Below are 12,745 nucleotides of genomic sequence, written 5' to 3'. Positions count from 1 at the left end.
TCCTTTTTTCTTTTTTCTTTTGGTCTGGCTCTATATCACTTTAAGAAACATTCTCTTCTCTTTTACATATATTTTAGATGGGGCCTATAATCAAGTGGATCTTATCTCACCTGCCACTTGGTGAGCCACTAAGTGGCCAAGCCACTTAACCCAGGCTCACCAATCAAAGTGCTCTACCCCGGACACAGTGATTGGTCCAAAGGTCCTAGCAGGGCCACTGAGAATCTCTGGAATAGGAGAGATCACTATAAACTCTATGAAGGAGAGACTCCCTATTTTTGACTTTGTGAGGACAAAGAAACCAGGTGAACTTGGAACTTTTGGAAGGCACATTTGCTTCCACATGGAGATAGTCTGCCTGGGAATGAAGCCAACTCAGAGGAAGACAAAGCCAAGTTTTGTATGAAGAGAGGGCAAAGAGCTGATGTCATCTTTTGAAACTTCATGCCTTAAAACTGGAGTTTGCTTTCTTCCCAAGGAGAGATTCATAATCAATTCAACATTCCTTGTGAATACCTTAGCTTAGGATCTTGTGGATATTCATATTAATGATTTTTTTCCTTATCACAAAAAATTTAATCTTAGTAGAACTGTGTCATGTAGAAAGTTAGTCCCTTGTGATCATTTTCACTTCGAAAATCACTGTATATAATTTTGTGCATATTCCTTTAGATATTTTTATCAATATACTAATGAAATTGGATGTAACTGAGAATTTTCTTAGTGTCTCTTTTGCTAGAGGCCCATAAAATTGAGGATAAAACAATAGGTGTCAACACCTGCATTCTAGAGTGAGGTTATCAGACTATTTATGCAGGATTTGCAAAGTGAGTGATTCCGGTCTGCCATTATTAGTTCATATAAGAAGCTATATTTTTGAGAAGGCTATGAATTAATGAAGACATTGATAAGGCCAATAGGAGAACATTTCTGGAGAACATTTTTGGCATGGTGGCTATAGCCCCCATCCTGGGGTGGGGTCAGAGAATACTTCCCTTTTACCGTAAGTCAAATGGGGGAAGAGACTTCAAGAAAATCACTCAGAAGAGCTTTTATGTATCCCTGGAATTTGGGGGATATGGTACCTGGTAGCTCATTCATCCCTCATTCCTACTTGTAGGGCAGCAGAGGGAAGAGATGAGACTGAACTCATAATGTGATTTGATTTGACTGCCTGCCAACTGTTTCTAATTTGGAATCATTGCAAAACATGAAATCATCCAAGTAGAATGCAGCTATCTGGTTTGGTTGACACTTGAGAAACTTTCCTCCATCACATCCAATCACAGATTTCTCCTCCAAAGCCACAGTCTTTCCTTCACACTCTCCTGAGTCACTGCTCCTATCCTGGGTTGTCTCCACTCAGTAGACTCAGGCACAGAACAAATGAGATTGTTATTATGTGAAGAGATTTTGTAGGACCACTTACATGTATAATGACTTTAGTTATGAGTGTACAGACAATAGAAGTTTTTACAATAATTTCCAGGTCTATGTACCACTTAACATCAGAATTTTCTGGAACTATAATTCATTTTCTGGATTCCGTATCTACCTTTCCAACCCCAGTTTCTTCTTCCTGTACCCAAATGAACTCCATTGTATAAAGTCCTTGAATTCTGCCTATGAATTCTCCGTTCATTGAATCCCCTCTTTCCTGAGCATCTAGCCTTTAGGTTCTACTCCCTTACAAATACTTAAGAATATTATTTATAACAACCACTTATTAACTTTAAAAAAGTACATTTTGGGGTGACATTACCTCATTTTCTCCTCACAATATCCCTGTGATATAATACCAGCTCTGTTTTGAAAATGGGAAAATGGAGGCTTAGAGGGATTGAGTGATTTGCCCAGTGTCACAGCAAGTTGGTAGTGGACACAGGACAAGAATTCAGATCTTCCTACCTTGCAAGCTCTATATTCTTTTCATTACAACCCCATCTCCTCCATTGCCTGCTGTCTGAAACCACAAGTTTACACTCAGTTTCATCAGCTTCAACTCTTTCTCTCTGCTCTGTATCTCTATCATTTCTCCTCAAACTCCCTAAAATTTCTTCAAACTCTATCAGGAGTTTCTAGCAGTAGAGTTACATTTCAAGTATTCTGACGCTGGTCAGACTGACGCTTGCCAGTTCACAAAGAATTTGGAGGAATAAATTGCTTCAGTTAATCAATCCAACTTGAATATTTGAGACTTCTATTCAATTAATTTTTCTTCAGAGGTGTTTTCTATTTTTAAAGAAAAAGTTGAAATTCCGATTTGGGGAGATTTTTAAAAGAAAACCAAGGCTTTTCTAAAAAAACAAGTACTTGAGCAGATATCTGAAAAATATTGGTAAATTAAAACTTAACTAAAAAAATCATTGTTTCATTATCATCCTGTATGTGTATAACATTTATTTTTCCTCTTCCCATATTACTTTTGGCTACTAGCAGTTTTTTTTTTTTTTATTAAATCTTTGTTCTGTGTAACTGTGCCTTGGTAACTTTTCAGCTAAAAAGAGAAAAAAGGATAATCTTTAATATTATTACTTGCTTTTGATATATCATTTAAAAATAGTTGACACTGACCACAGGGGAAGGGAGGGAAAACTGAAAGGGAAGAAATCAGAGAGGGAGACAAACCATGAGAAACTCTGGACTCCAGGAAACAAACTGGGGGTTTCAAAGGAGAGGGGGTGGGGGGATGGGGTAGCTGGGTGATGGGTATTAAGGAGGGCACGTCTTGTGATAAGCACTAGGTGTTATATGCAACTAATGAATCATTGAACACTACATCAAAAACTAATGATATACTACTGTATGTTGGCTAACTGAACATAATAAAAAAATAGTTGACACTGGATAATAATGGAAATAAGTAATGAAAAAGATTAGTTTTACTTGTATATGGCTGCTTGAACAGACACTGATTTTACAGCTGATTTCAAAATTTAAATCTTTCTTTTTTTAAAAAAATACACTTTCAAGTATGTTAGTTTTTATCTTAATCTGTTTAAATATTAGGCTCCCTGGTTTATATGTGCACTGAAAGTGGCTTGGATTAACAACATTTATTCTTGGTTCTTGGAAAAAAATGACATAACTTCTTAATTTTATATGACCAAAAACAAGTCCCCAAGCAGCATTTACAGTAAATGTTTACATATATAACCTCATTTGACCTTCAAAACAACCCAGTGAAATGTTATCATTATTTAAAGGTGAGAAGCATAAAGGTCAGAGGGCCCTTACTCTGTAAATATTGATTAAGGTTTACACGGCCTACAAGAGGAGGGGTTCTATAGGGCTATTTGGCCCAATCTGCAAGTTTAAGAGGGATTTTCATTTTGGTTGCTATGAAGTGGAGATCTTACCTATGGAAACAGGGTTTGCCCTTGTCTCTGATGCCAACTTCAACTTAGAATTATTCTATGTTTTTCAAAAAGCCACATTGCTGTCATTTCAGAAACTGTGATGGTCACTCAGAGGTACTGGGAGATGGCAAGCCAGTAGGGTTGCAAGATAAAATATAGGAAATTTAATTAAATTTGAATTTAATAAACAATGAAACATTTTTTCATTTTTTAATTTTTTAAAAGATTTTATTTATTTGACAGAGAGAGAGAGCAGCAGAGGGAGAAGCAGACTCCCCGATGAGCAGGGAGCCTAATGTGTGGGACTCCATCCCAGGATTCCGGCATCATGACCTGACCCAAAGGCAGATGCTTAACTGACTGAGTGACCCAGGTGCCCCATAATGAAACATTTTTAAATATAAGTATGTCCCATGCAATATTGGGACATACTTATACTAAAAAATTTAATATTTATCTGAAGTTCAATTTTAAGTGGGCATCCTATATTTTTAATTTGCTAAATCTGGCAACTCTACAAATTGGCTTCCGTGGCAAGAAGCAGTTGATGGCCTGGTCCAAGCTTTAAGGGCAGTGAATCTACTAAAACATCACGAGAGGCAGACAAACGTAGAAGCTAAAGCTGAATTGTTCGTTGCCTGAGTTCATATTCTGATTCCACAGCTTACTAGCTTATTTCACCTTCCTGTGTCTCGATTCCCTCCTCTGCAAAACGGCAGGTAAACAATAGTCTCTATTTCCTTAGGGTTTTTGTGAGAATTAAATGAAATACCCCAGAATACCTTTCACATGATAAATGCTCAATAAACTTTGTTTTTATGTTAATATTCTATATAGTGTCTCCTCTTCCCTGAGAACACAGTAATGATAATACTTTGAATTATCCATTATATATATTTATATCTGTCTATCTATGTCTATCTCTACATCTGTATCTATATGTAAAGTTTCTTACTGGCCAGGATGCCTATATTTAGTAACTGCATTGTCTGGTGGATCTCCTTTAAAAATATTTGTTTCCATTTGTAGTGTGTTTTGTATTAAGTTGTCTATATTTATTATTATTGGTTTCAACTCTGGTTTAAGAAAAAGGTTAGTATTTAGTTTAAAAATATTTGCAGAGGGATGCCTGGGTGGCTCAGTCGGTTAAGCGTCCGCCTTCAGCTCAGGTCGTGATCTTGGGGTCCTGGGATCGAGTCCCACATCGGGCTCCCTGCTCAGTGAGGAGCCTACTTCTCCCTCTGCCTGCCGCTAGCCCTGCTTGCGCTTTCTCTCTCTCTCCCTAATAAATAAATAGAATCTTTAAAAAAAAAATATTTGCAGATATGTTTAACCTTATTTTTTTGTTAGCTTCATTATAGTACTTATAAACTTTTAATGTATAATGTATTATAAAATTTATATATATATATAGTTTTATTGTCAGTTAGAAACTATTTTTCTATTATATCCTAAATATCCTGAATTTAGATATTAATTAGGAAACAATTTAGAGAAAAATGCAACATTGTATGTTCTGAATAGTACAGGTATTACAGTTTTACCAAATGTCATTTTCTTATATGCATGTGTCTGCATACCCACACCTTACATATATGCATGTATATATCTATATATATATGATCATTGTTTTTAGATTTGACTCTTTATCTTTTAATTCATGGTTACCATATGAGTCTACCTAAAACTCATAAATCTAGTAATAGCTATACATGAGGGATGAGGGACCTCAACATGCATAGGCTGAGTGAATTTTCCTGATACTTTTAGAAAGTCTTATGAAGACTATGTACTTATCAGTGTGCTAAGCATTGTGGGATCATGCAAAGCTGCATCAAACCTGAGGGGCTTATGATTTGCTTAAGGATAGAAGAATGGGGAATAAAACATAGGTAAAAGTAACCACAGTAAAAACAGCCAGTGATAAAGGACTTATGAATACTGATAATGTCTTCTATGGGACCTACTGCAATGACAAGGGATAGATCCAATGTCTTCTATGGGACCTACTGCAATGACAAGGGATAGATCCAACTGCCACATTTGACATGACTTTAACATAAGACATTTTCCCACTGAGGTTTAATTTTCCTGTTCCTTTTCTTTTTCTCTTCTCCTCTCCTTTTCTGCTGGACACAAACTTGCCCATTAAGATCAACATGAAAGGTGACATTTTATAATACTGCCTGTTGTATGAGATCCCTAAATAGCATGGTTTAATTTTGAAAAATGTTGATGATTTCAAAAATTTCAAGATATTTCAGACATAAGGTACATAAAATAATATTTCAATGTAAATGAAAATAAAATTAGGCTACTTTTTTATATTAAATGAACAAAACTGTTTACCAACACACTGTACCCCCCAGTGCCTAAACGGATATATTTACCTTGTTCTGCTGGGGTTTGCTGGTGGCACTGTAAGTTAACACACCCTTCAGCAAAGTAATCTGTCAATGTGCATCCAGAGCCACAACAGTGTCTACACTTTTGTCTCAGTAATCCTGCATCTGAGCAACTAGCTTAAGAAAACAGTACAGGGAAGAGCTAGTTACACACATGTAAATGCATGTGTGTGTGTGTATATCCTCTGTTTATCTAAATCTGTATGTTTGAGGAAACTCTTACAATTTTTACCTTCATATCCGTATTTCCTGTATTAGGAGAAAACAGGGCTGGCTTCCTGAGTGGGCAACCAGTACAGTTGCACAGGGTCCCATAGCTCAGAAAGCATTTCATGCTTGGGGTTTAGTGTTCTGTGGTCGTCATTTTGAAATTCTAGATAATTTTATCTTTAAATTGTGTTTTTGTAAGTGAACTCCGAAGGGACAATGAAGCAGGCACAGGGGCTTTGGAGCCTTGATTTACCTGTGCTCCTCTCCCCCACCACCTCTGTTGGATGGGTTCTCTTTTTCCCACTCCCTAAAAGTGCTCAGTTATTGCTGCTGTCTTCTACCTCTGGTGAGAGGGTTGGGGGCAAGCATATGCACCCTAAACTGTGGGGCAAGGACCCAGACACCTGTGAGTTCACCTGGAAGTTTCTTGTTGCACTCAAGGGAGTGCAACACTAAATAGCAAATAAAAAAACCCTTACCTTGACCGGCTGAAAGAAAGACCACAAAAGAAAGGAAAAACTTTTTTTCTTGCTTTTGTGGACAAGGATCTTACATTTGCATTTTGCACAGAGCCGCATAAGTTATGTAGCTGGCCCTGGAAGAAAAATGCTAGTAGGTGAAATTTTAGAGGGCTTGGGGTTGCAGTATAGCCCTAGCAAGAGTTATTCTAGATAAAATGTGACAAAGGCAAACTCTTCCCCTTAGCCTCAGACCCAGGCTGCAGGAATGAAACCAGGAAGGGAGAGAATGCAGACAGCCCCTGTCATTCCCGTGGGCAGAACTTACGGCTTTTCCCACACTAGTAAGAAAGCGTCTTCAACTCTTGGCCCTGAGAATTATTGCCTTTCTGGGCTGTGTGTGTGTGTGTGTGTGTGTGTGTGTGTGTGTGTGTGTGTGTGTGTGTGTATAGGAGGGAGGTGTGGAAGGCAGTGCTTCCTGGGTTACTTTCTATAATATTTCTTGTGACTTTCCTTTTGTTTCCTTTTACCCTCCATTTAAAGAAATCATCCCATTATTTGAGATGAGATTTGTCCCAGAGCTTTAGTTCTTGTGTGTGAAGATTTTTTTTTCAAAGTAAGAAAAAAGAACTAAGGTAGATTCAGCACTCCAGGCAGACTCATCAATCTTGTCTGTAATTGGGTCTGCCATTGGTGAGTAGCCACTTGGGAGGAAATTGCTCACCCATGTGGAGTGAATGAACTCTTTCAAGGAGCCGGGTGTCCACAGAGGGCCGCGCCATGGCCTCCTGCCGGGCAGTATCCTCCCGGTGCCTGGCTCAGCTGCAGACTCAGGTTCAGACCAGGGAGCAGTTTGTTCCTCTGGTCCTGCAGATAAGCATCTGTTTGCTCTCCCTTTTCCTGGTTCAGCAGGGCTGAGGTCCCTTTAGAGAGGCATTGACATTTAAATGCATGACGGCTTTTGGTGATGGGAATAGGGATATGGACTCACCAAAAGCTTTGAGTCCCTTTGTTTGAAGGAGGGAAGAGCAAGCAATAGTAGTTTTGTGACGTCAAGGTGAAAGCTGATGAGGTCATTCCTGCTTCCAGTCCATTAATCTCTGGACCATTTGAAGCCAACTGTTTATAAAGAAATGCCAGCTCCATTGGCAGTTTCTCCATAATTGTTCTAAAGAACTGGCATTACTTTTTCTTTTCTCTAACATATTCCAAATAATGCCTTGTTGCAGGAGAGCTCAAGTAAAATAGTTACCCATCCAAATCAACAATGTGAGATCACCTCTTTTATCCATCAGAGGCATTGGAGATAAATTGATAAGGAAGTGGAATTCCTGTGTTTATGCTTTCAGATGATTTAACTGAAAGAACATTTAGCTGCTGCTCCTTCCTGTTTTGAAAGAACCCTCTGCTTGGGAGGCCAGTGACTGAATTCACATCTTCAATATTTTGCACAAAATCCTTCAGAAGGAAGGCCTCTCTTTCTCTTGAATGAATTTCATGGCACAAAAGCCCATATGCTTCTTAGCTATTATTTGGAATAGCATGGTACCTTGGAGAAGAGGGTCAAAAATCTCCCAGTGACCTTTATGTTTTAGGGACTATACTAGAGCTATAACAGAATAAATAATTAATGGCTTTGTGCAAAGCATACTTAGACTTTCTAAGCCCATCTACTAGAAAAAATAGAGTATAAGGCTCTTCTAGAAAAAACCAAGCTAAATGAGAGATATTTATATTTGGGGCGTAGTGAAGAGTCTAAGAAGGCAAAATCACTGAGATGAGCCCATAATTTAGTTGAGGATAAGACTGTTGAAAAATATTCCAAAAGCACTTTGTTCTAAATCTCTTAGCAATAATCCCCGTGGATTTTGGTTTTGTGTTGACTTGTTGATCTCTCCCACTTGCCTAAGTCTTCCAAGCTTAGTATCTGGAACAAATACGATGGGCTTAAAGGCTTAACGAATTAAAGAATGAATGAAAAGACTCATTTCTATATTCTATGAGGTATAGAATAGGGAGGAGCAGTCAGGGTGTGGTAATACCCAGAGCAAAACACTTGATGCGTTTTTAAGGCCTTTGCCTCAAACAAGCCAAGATGAAAACTATCAAGGGGAAACACATGCTCCCTGAAGGGAAGACTGTATTGGCAACACCCACAGTGTCTTAAGCAACATTAAACACTTAACAGCTCTTGATAGATGAGCTAGGAATTTGGAGCATATATGCCCCTGGGAAATCAGCCAAAAACATTGCATGGCTATATATTTTAAATCTATAGTAACAGCTCAGACAAATTGAGATTGTTCTCAACTCTGACCCTCACAGGGTTCCTCCCTGATGAAAACTGCTTTCTTTTCCCCCTGGTGTTCTCATTTTACTTCTTAGAAGAGAGCAAAATATTCTGCATGGAATTTTGTCTTTAAATTTCTCTGGCCAGTGAGGAGAGCCCAAGGGCATGTCTCAGGAAAATGGAAGGACCCAGGTGTGCAGTCTCATCTTTACAGCGTGATATATTTAACACTTTAATAGTCTAAATTGAACACACTGAACTTGGAAACTTTTTCTAACTTGGGAGAAAAATCATGTTTTAAGGGGCACCTGGGTGGCTCAGTTGTTAAGCATCTGCCTTCGGCTCAGATCATGATCCCAGGATCCTGGGATCAAGGTCCTCATCGGGCTCCCTGCTCAGCAGGAAGCCTGCTTCTCTCTCTCCCACTCCCCCTGCTTGTGTTCCCTCTTTCACTATCTCTGTCTGTCTGTCAAATAAATAAATAAAATCTTAAAAAAAATCTCTTATAAAAAGAAAAATCATGTTTTGACAAATTCCATACAGTTCAACTGAAATCAAGCCTGTTAGCCAGAATCAAAGGCCACAGGCAACTGTCCTTAGTATTTCTAAACTGTTGTCTAAATATTTAGACTCATGAGATGACATCGTTGTCCAGAGTAATGTTCTTCCACAGGCCAACCTGACATAAGTTGACAGGAACGTTTATCAAGGAATGAAATTCATGTCAGGCATGAACATGTTCAGCTGTCTCCTTCATTGCTGTGATTGAATTTGTCATAATGCAGGACTGTGCTTGCATACCTGGTTTACCCAGAGATCTTTTTGTGTTTGACAGTTGCTACTCTAGGAACCTAACATCCTGCTTCTTCCGAGAAAGGTTAAATTATCTTTCTCCAGCTTTGCATCATAGAAGAGTATAACGTGTTGGGCGTGGCTAGTGTGGTGGAAGAGCAAACAAACGCATGAGAATCAGGAAACCTTTCCTTCTGGGCATCTTAGGTGGGACTGATTTACAACCAGGACACTGAACAGAATGGAATAGTGGTTTCTTTAGATCAATCAATTCTTCCGAGCTTTCACTAGCCTGTATTTGTGCCTTATCCTGAATCCACTCCCTAGGGCTGAAATTAGATCTGCCTCTGGCGATAGGATATTTAGTGAACAGCCCTCTGTTGAGCAGATACCTTCTCAATGAGGACATCCTTCATGGTAGAGAAGAAGGAGCTAAGCAGAGGGGAAGGGTTGCATGTGATTATAGCATAAACATGGACCAGGCTGAGGAGAACTTGAAACCCACCTTAACCAGGGCCTTCTTGGCCACTGTAAACCTCTGAAAGAAGGAAAAGTTCTGGGGGCGAGGAGGGTTTTCCTTCCATTCACAGTGATTTCTCCTTGGTCTCTAGTCTAAAGCCCTAGTCCCTTGACACAGCCTTCAAAGTCTTCCTGATATGGTCTTGCTTGCTTTCCCAGCTTAATTTCTTGCCTTTCCAGTCGCAAACTTTATGAACTGACAACCCTTCTTCTATATGTGCCATGCCACATTCAGGCTCTGCCCTTGCATGCTGCATCTCCTTCGTCTGGCTAATTTCTTCTTTAGCCTTTAGGATTCAAGTTAAGAATCGTCTTGTTCAAGAAGTTTCTTCAAGACTCACAAGACTGGATTAAGTTCCTTTTTTGGGCATCCATAATACTCTGTGCATATCTTTATGGCTGACCTAATGACATTTTTGTATAATTATTTGTCTCTTCTCCTTTCCCTAGCATGAGAGGTACTGATCCCTCTTCTGGAATGATGAACATATTCTCTCAGATGCTGGAAGTGCCAGTGGAGACAGGCTTCAAATGTCAGCTCCCTGTGGGGATGGCCTTTGTTGAAAAGAGCTATCTAAGCCAAGTTAGGTCCCTTTTCTGGGGGTGGTTAGCATCCAATGACTAACCAACATGGAGGTTAAAGGCTCGGCCCTTACACCTAGGGAGGTTTAAGTCTGAAGCTCACGAGAACTTCAGAAATCTCTGCAGGGTCAGCTGTGGCTTCCACTGATACTGCATCACAGCTCAACTTCTCCTTGCTCCTAATCCTGTTTCCTTCCTGCCTTTCCATGGGTGCTGATTCCAAGAACTCCCTCATCAATTTTCTGCATGTTGTTCTCCACCTCAAAATCAGCTTCCAGTGATCTCAGTGTGTGACACCTACCTTCATTTGATCTGAGAAAGTTGAGGACAGAGATGTCTTATTCATCTTTGTATTTCCAGCACACAGCAAGGTGTCTGGCACAGAGTGTGCTTTCAACAAATGCTGGTGGGCAGTTTGAATAAATGAAATTCAAAGTGAGAGAGGCATTTGGTATTGTTAAAAAAAATGAAGTGGTCAATCAGGTTTCCTCTAGAAGGCATATAGCTTCATCATACTGATAGCCTTGACAATTAAATGGGGCAAAAGTCCTGGACTTGAAGTTAACATATCTGGGTACAAGTCTTTTTCTTCCCCTTACTTATTAAGTCTGTGCATTGTTGGGTTCTAGCACCAAAATGGGGGCACACTCAAAGCAGGTGATTTGAGAAGAATTTAATAAAGGAACTACTTAACAAAGCAAAGGCCAAGTTCAAGGAAAACAACAAACTGCAGTATTGGCAGCCATTAACATGTTACTATCTCTAAGCCTGAAGGGATAGGGTGAAGGGGGCTGAGTCTAGAACACAGAGAGGCCACCAGAAGGGAACTGTGGTTTGCCTAGAGGGATATGGCTTATTCACTGAAGCCTGCAAAGAAGGGAGTTGGGGAAATAAAGGCTCAAGGCTTATTCTCCATTGCCCTTTCCTCTCCTACCAATGTCTCCCCTTGGCCAAACACAGTGAGAAGCCAGAAGCCCACGGGGTCCTTGCAGGCCAGTGGCTTTCCAGGCACAGAAGACAGAGAAGGGGGAGAGTGTGGAGAAGGGAAGAGAATGGGTCTGGAGTGAAAACAGAAGATAACCAGCACAGGGACCACACAGACTCAAGAGTTTAACTGATTTGCATCTTCCCTGGGGAAGGGAGCTCCACCTAGTCCACTGGATGGGTAAGATACATAAACATGCTTTGTTAACTGCAGACTGAAATACCGATATTACATATGGTCTAATTGAAAATATTCACTTAAGGTTTCCAAGAGTAGGTCTTCATACAACCCAAGTCTAGGAAGAGTTGTAGCAGACAGTGCTACTGATTCAGTAGCAGGAAATGACTCCCATGCCTGCTGGCTATACTGCATTTTGATTCATGGGGACTGGGGTTTGGAAAGGCCAACTTTCTGAATCATGACCTTGTGCCCTGAAATTTTAGTTCTTCTTCAGTTCATACATAAGCATGTAGCATGTTTTCTTCTGCGAGGGGATTCAGAATTAGGAGCAACTAAATGCTACAGTTCGGCATTATTTGGGAGAATGGTGTCACTTGATTTATTTGCTCAATAGTCATTAAAAAAAAATCTATATCATAGTTTCTCTAACTCCTGCCATAGCTTTTATCTTCCATCCAGTGGAAAAAGGCAGGATTTCAAATCTTCTGGAGTAAAGAAAATGTGTCCAGACTCAATATCATTTGTGGGAAATGAATTCACAACAGTTGAATTTAGTTTTTAAAAACTAACAATTCCTTCATTTGATTTATATTTTATTACTTTAAAATTCCATTTTATTATTTTGTTTGTGCATATGTGTGTGGCTATTAGACCTAAAAGCCAGAGAATTTGAATTTCCTGTGTCCCTTAGCAAAGGGCATTGCGGAATGTGTGCTTGCAAAGCAGTTTCAGTTTCATCGTTTAATCTCCTTCCCTCTCTCTCCTTCTCTTTCACCTTCTCTATCTTTCTTCCTTCTCTCCTTCTTTCTTACACACATTTGTGCATGTATTCACTTCATCCATATTTACTGAAACCTGCTGTGTACCAGTCACTCTTCTAGGGAGCAGAGATATAGAAATGAACAGAGAAAAACTGCTGCTTATATTCTCGTGGGGGAGACAGACAATAAACAAGATATGTAAGT

Source organism: Zalophus californianus, chromosome 5 (assembly GCF_009762305.2).
Source record: "Zalophus californianus isolate mZalCal1 chromosome 5, mZalCal1.pri.v2, whole genome shotgun sequence".
Taxonomy (NCBI): Eukaryota; Metazoa; Chordata; class Mammalia; order Carnivora; family Otariidae; genus Zalophus; species Zalophus californianus.
This window is presented reverse-complemented; position numbering follows the sequence as displayed.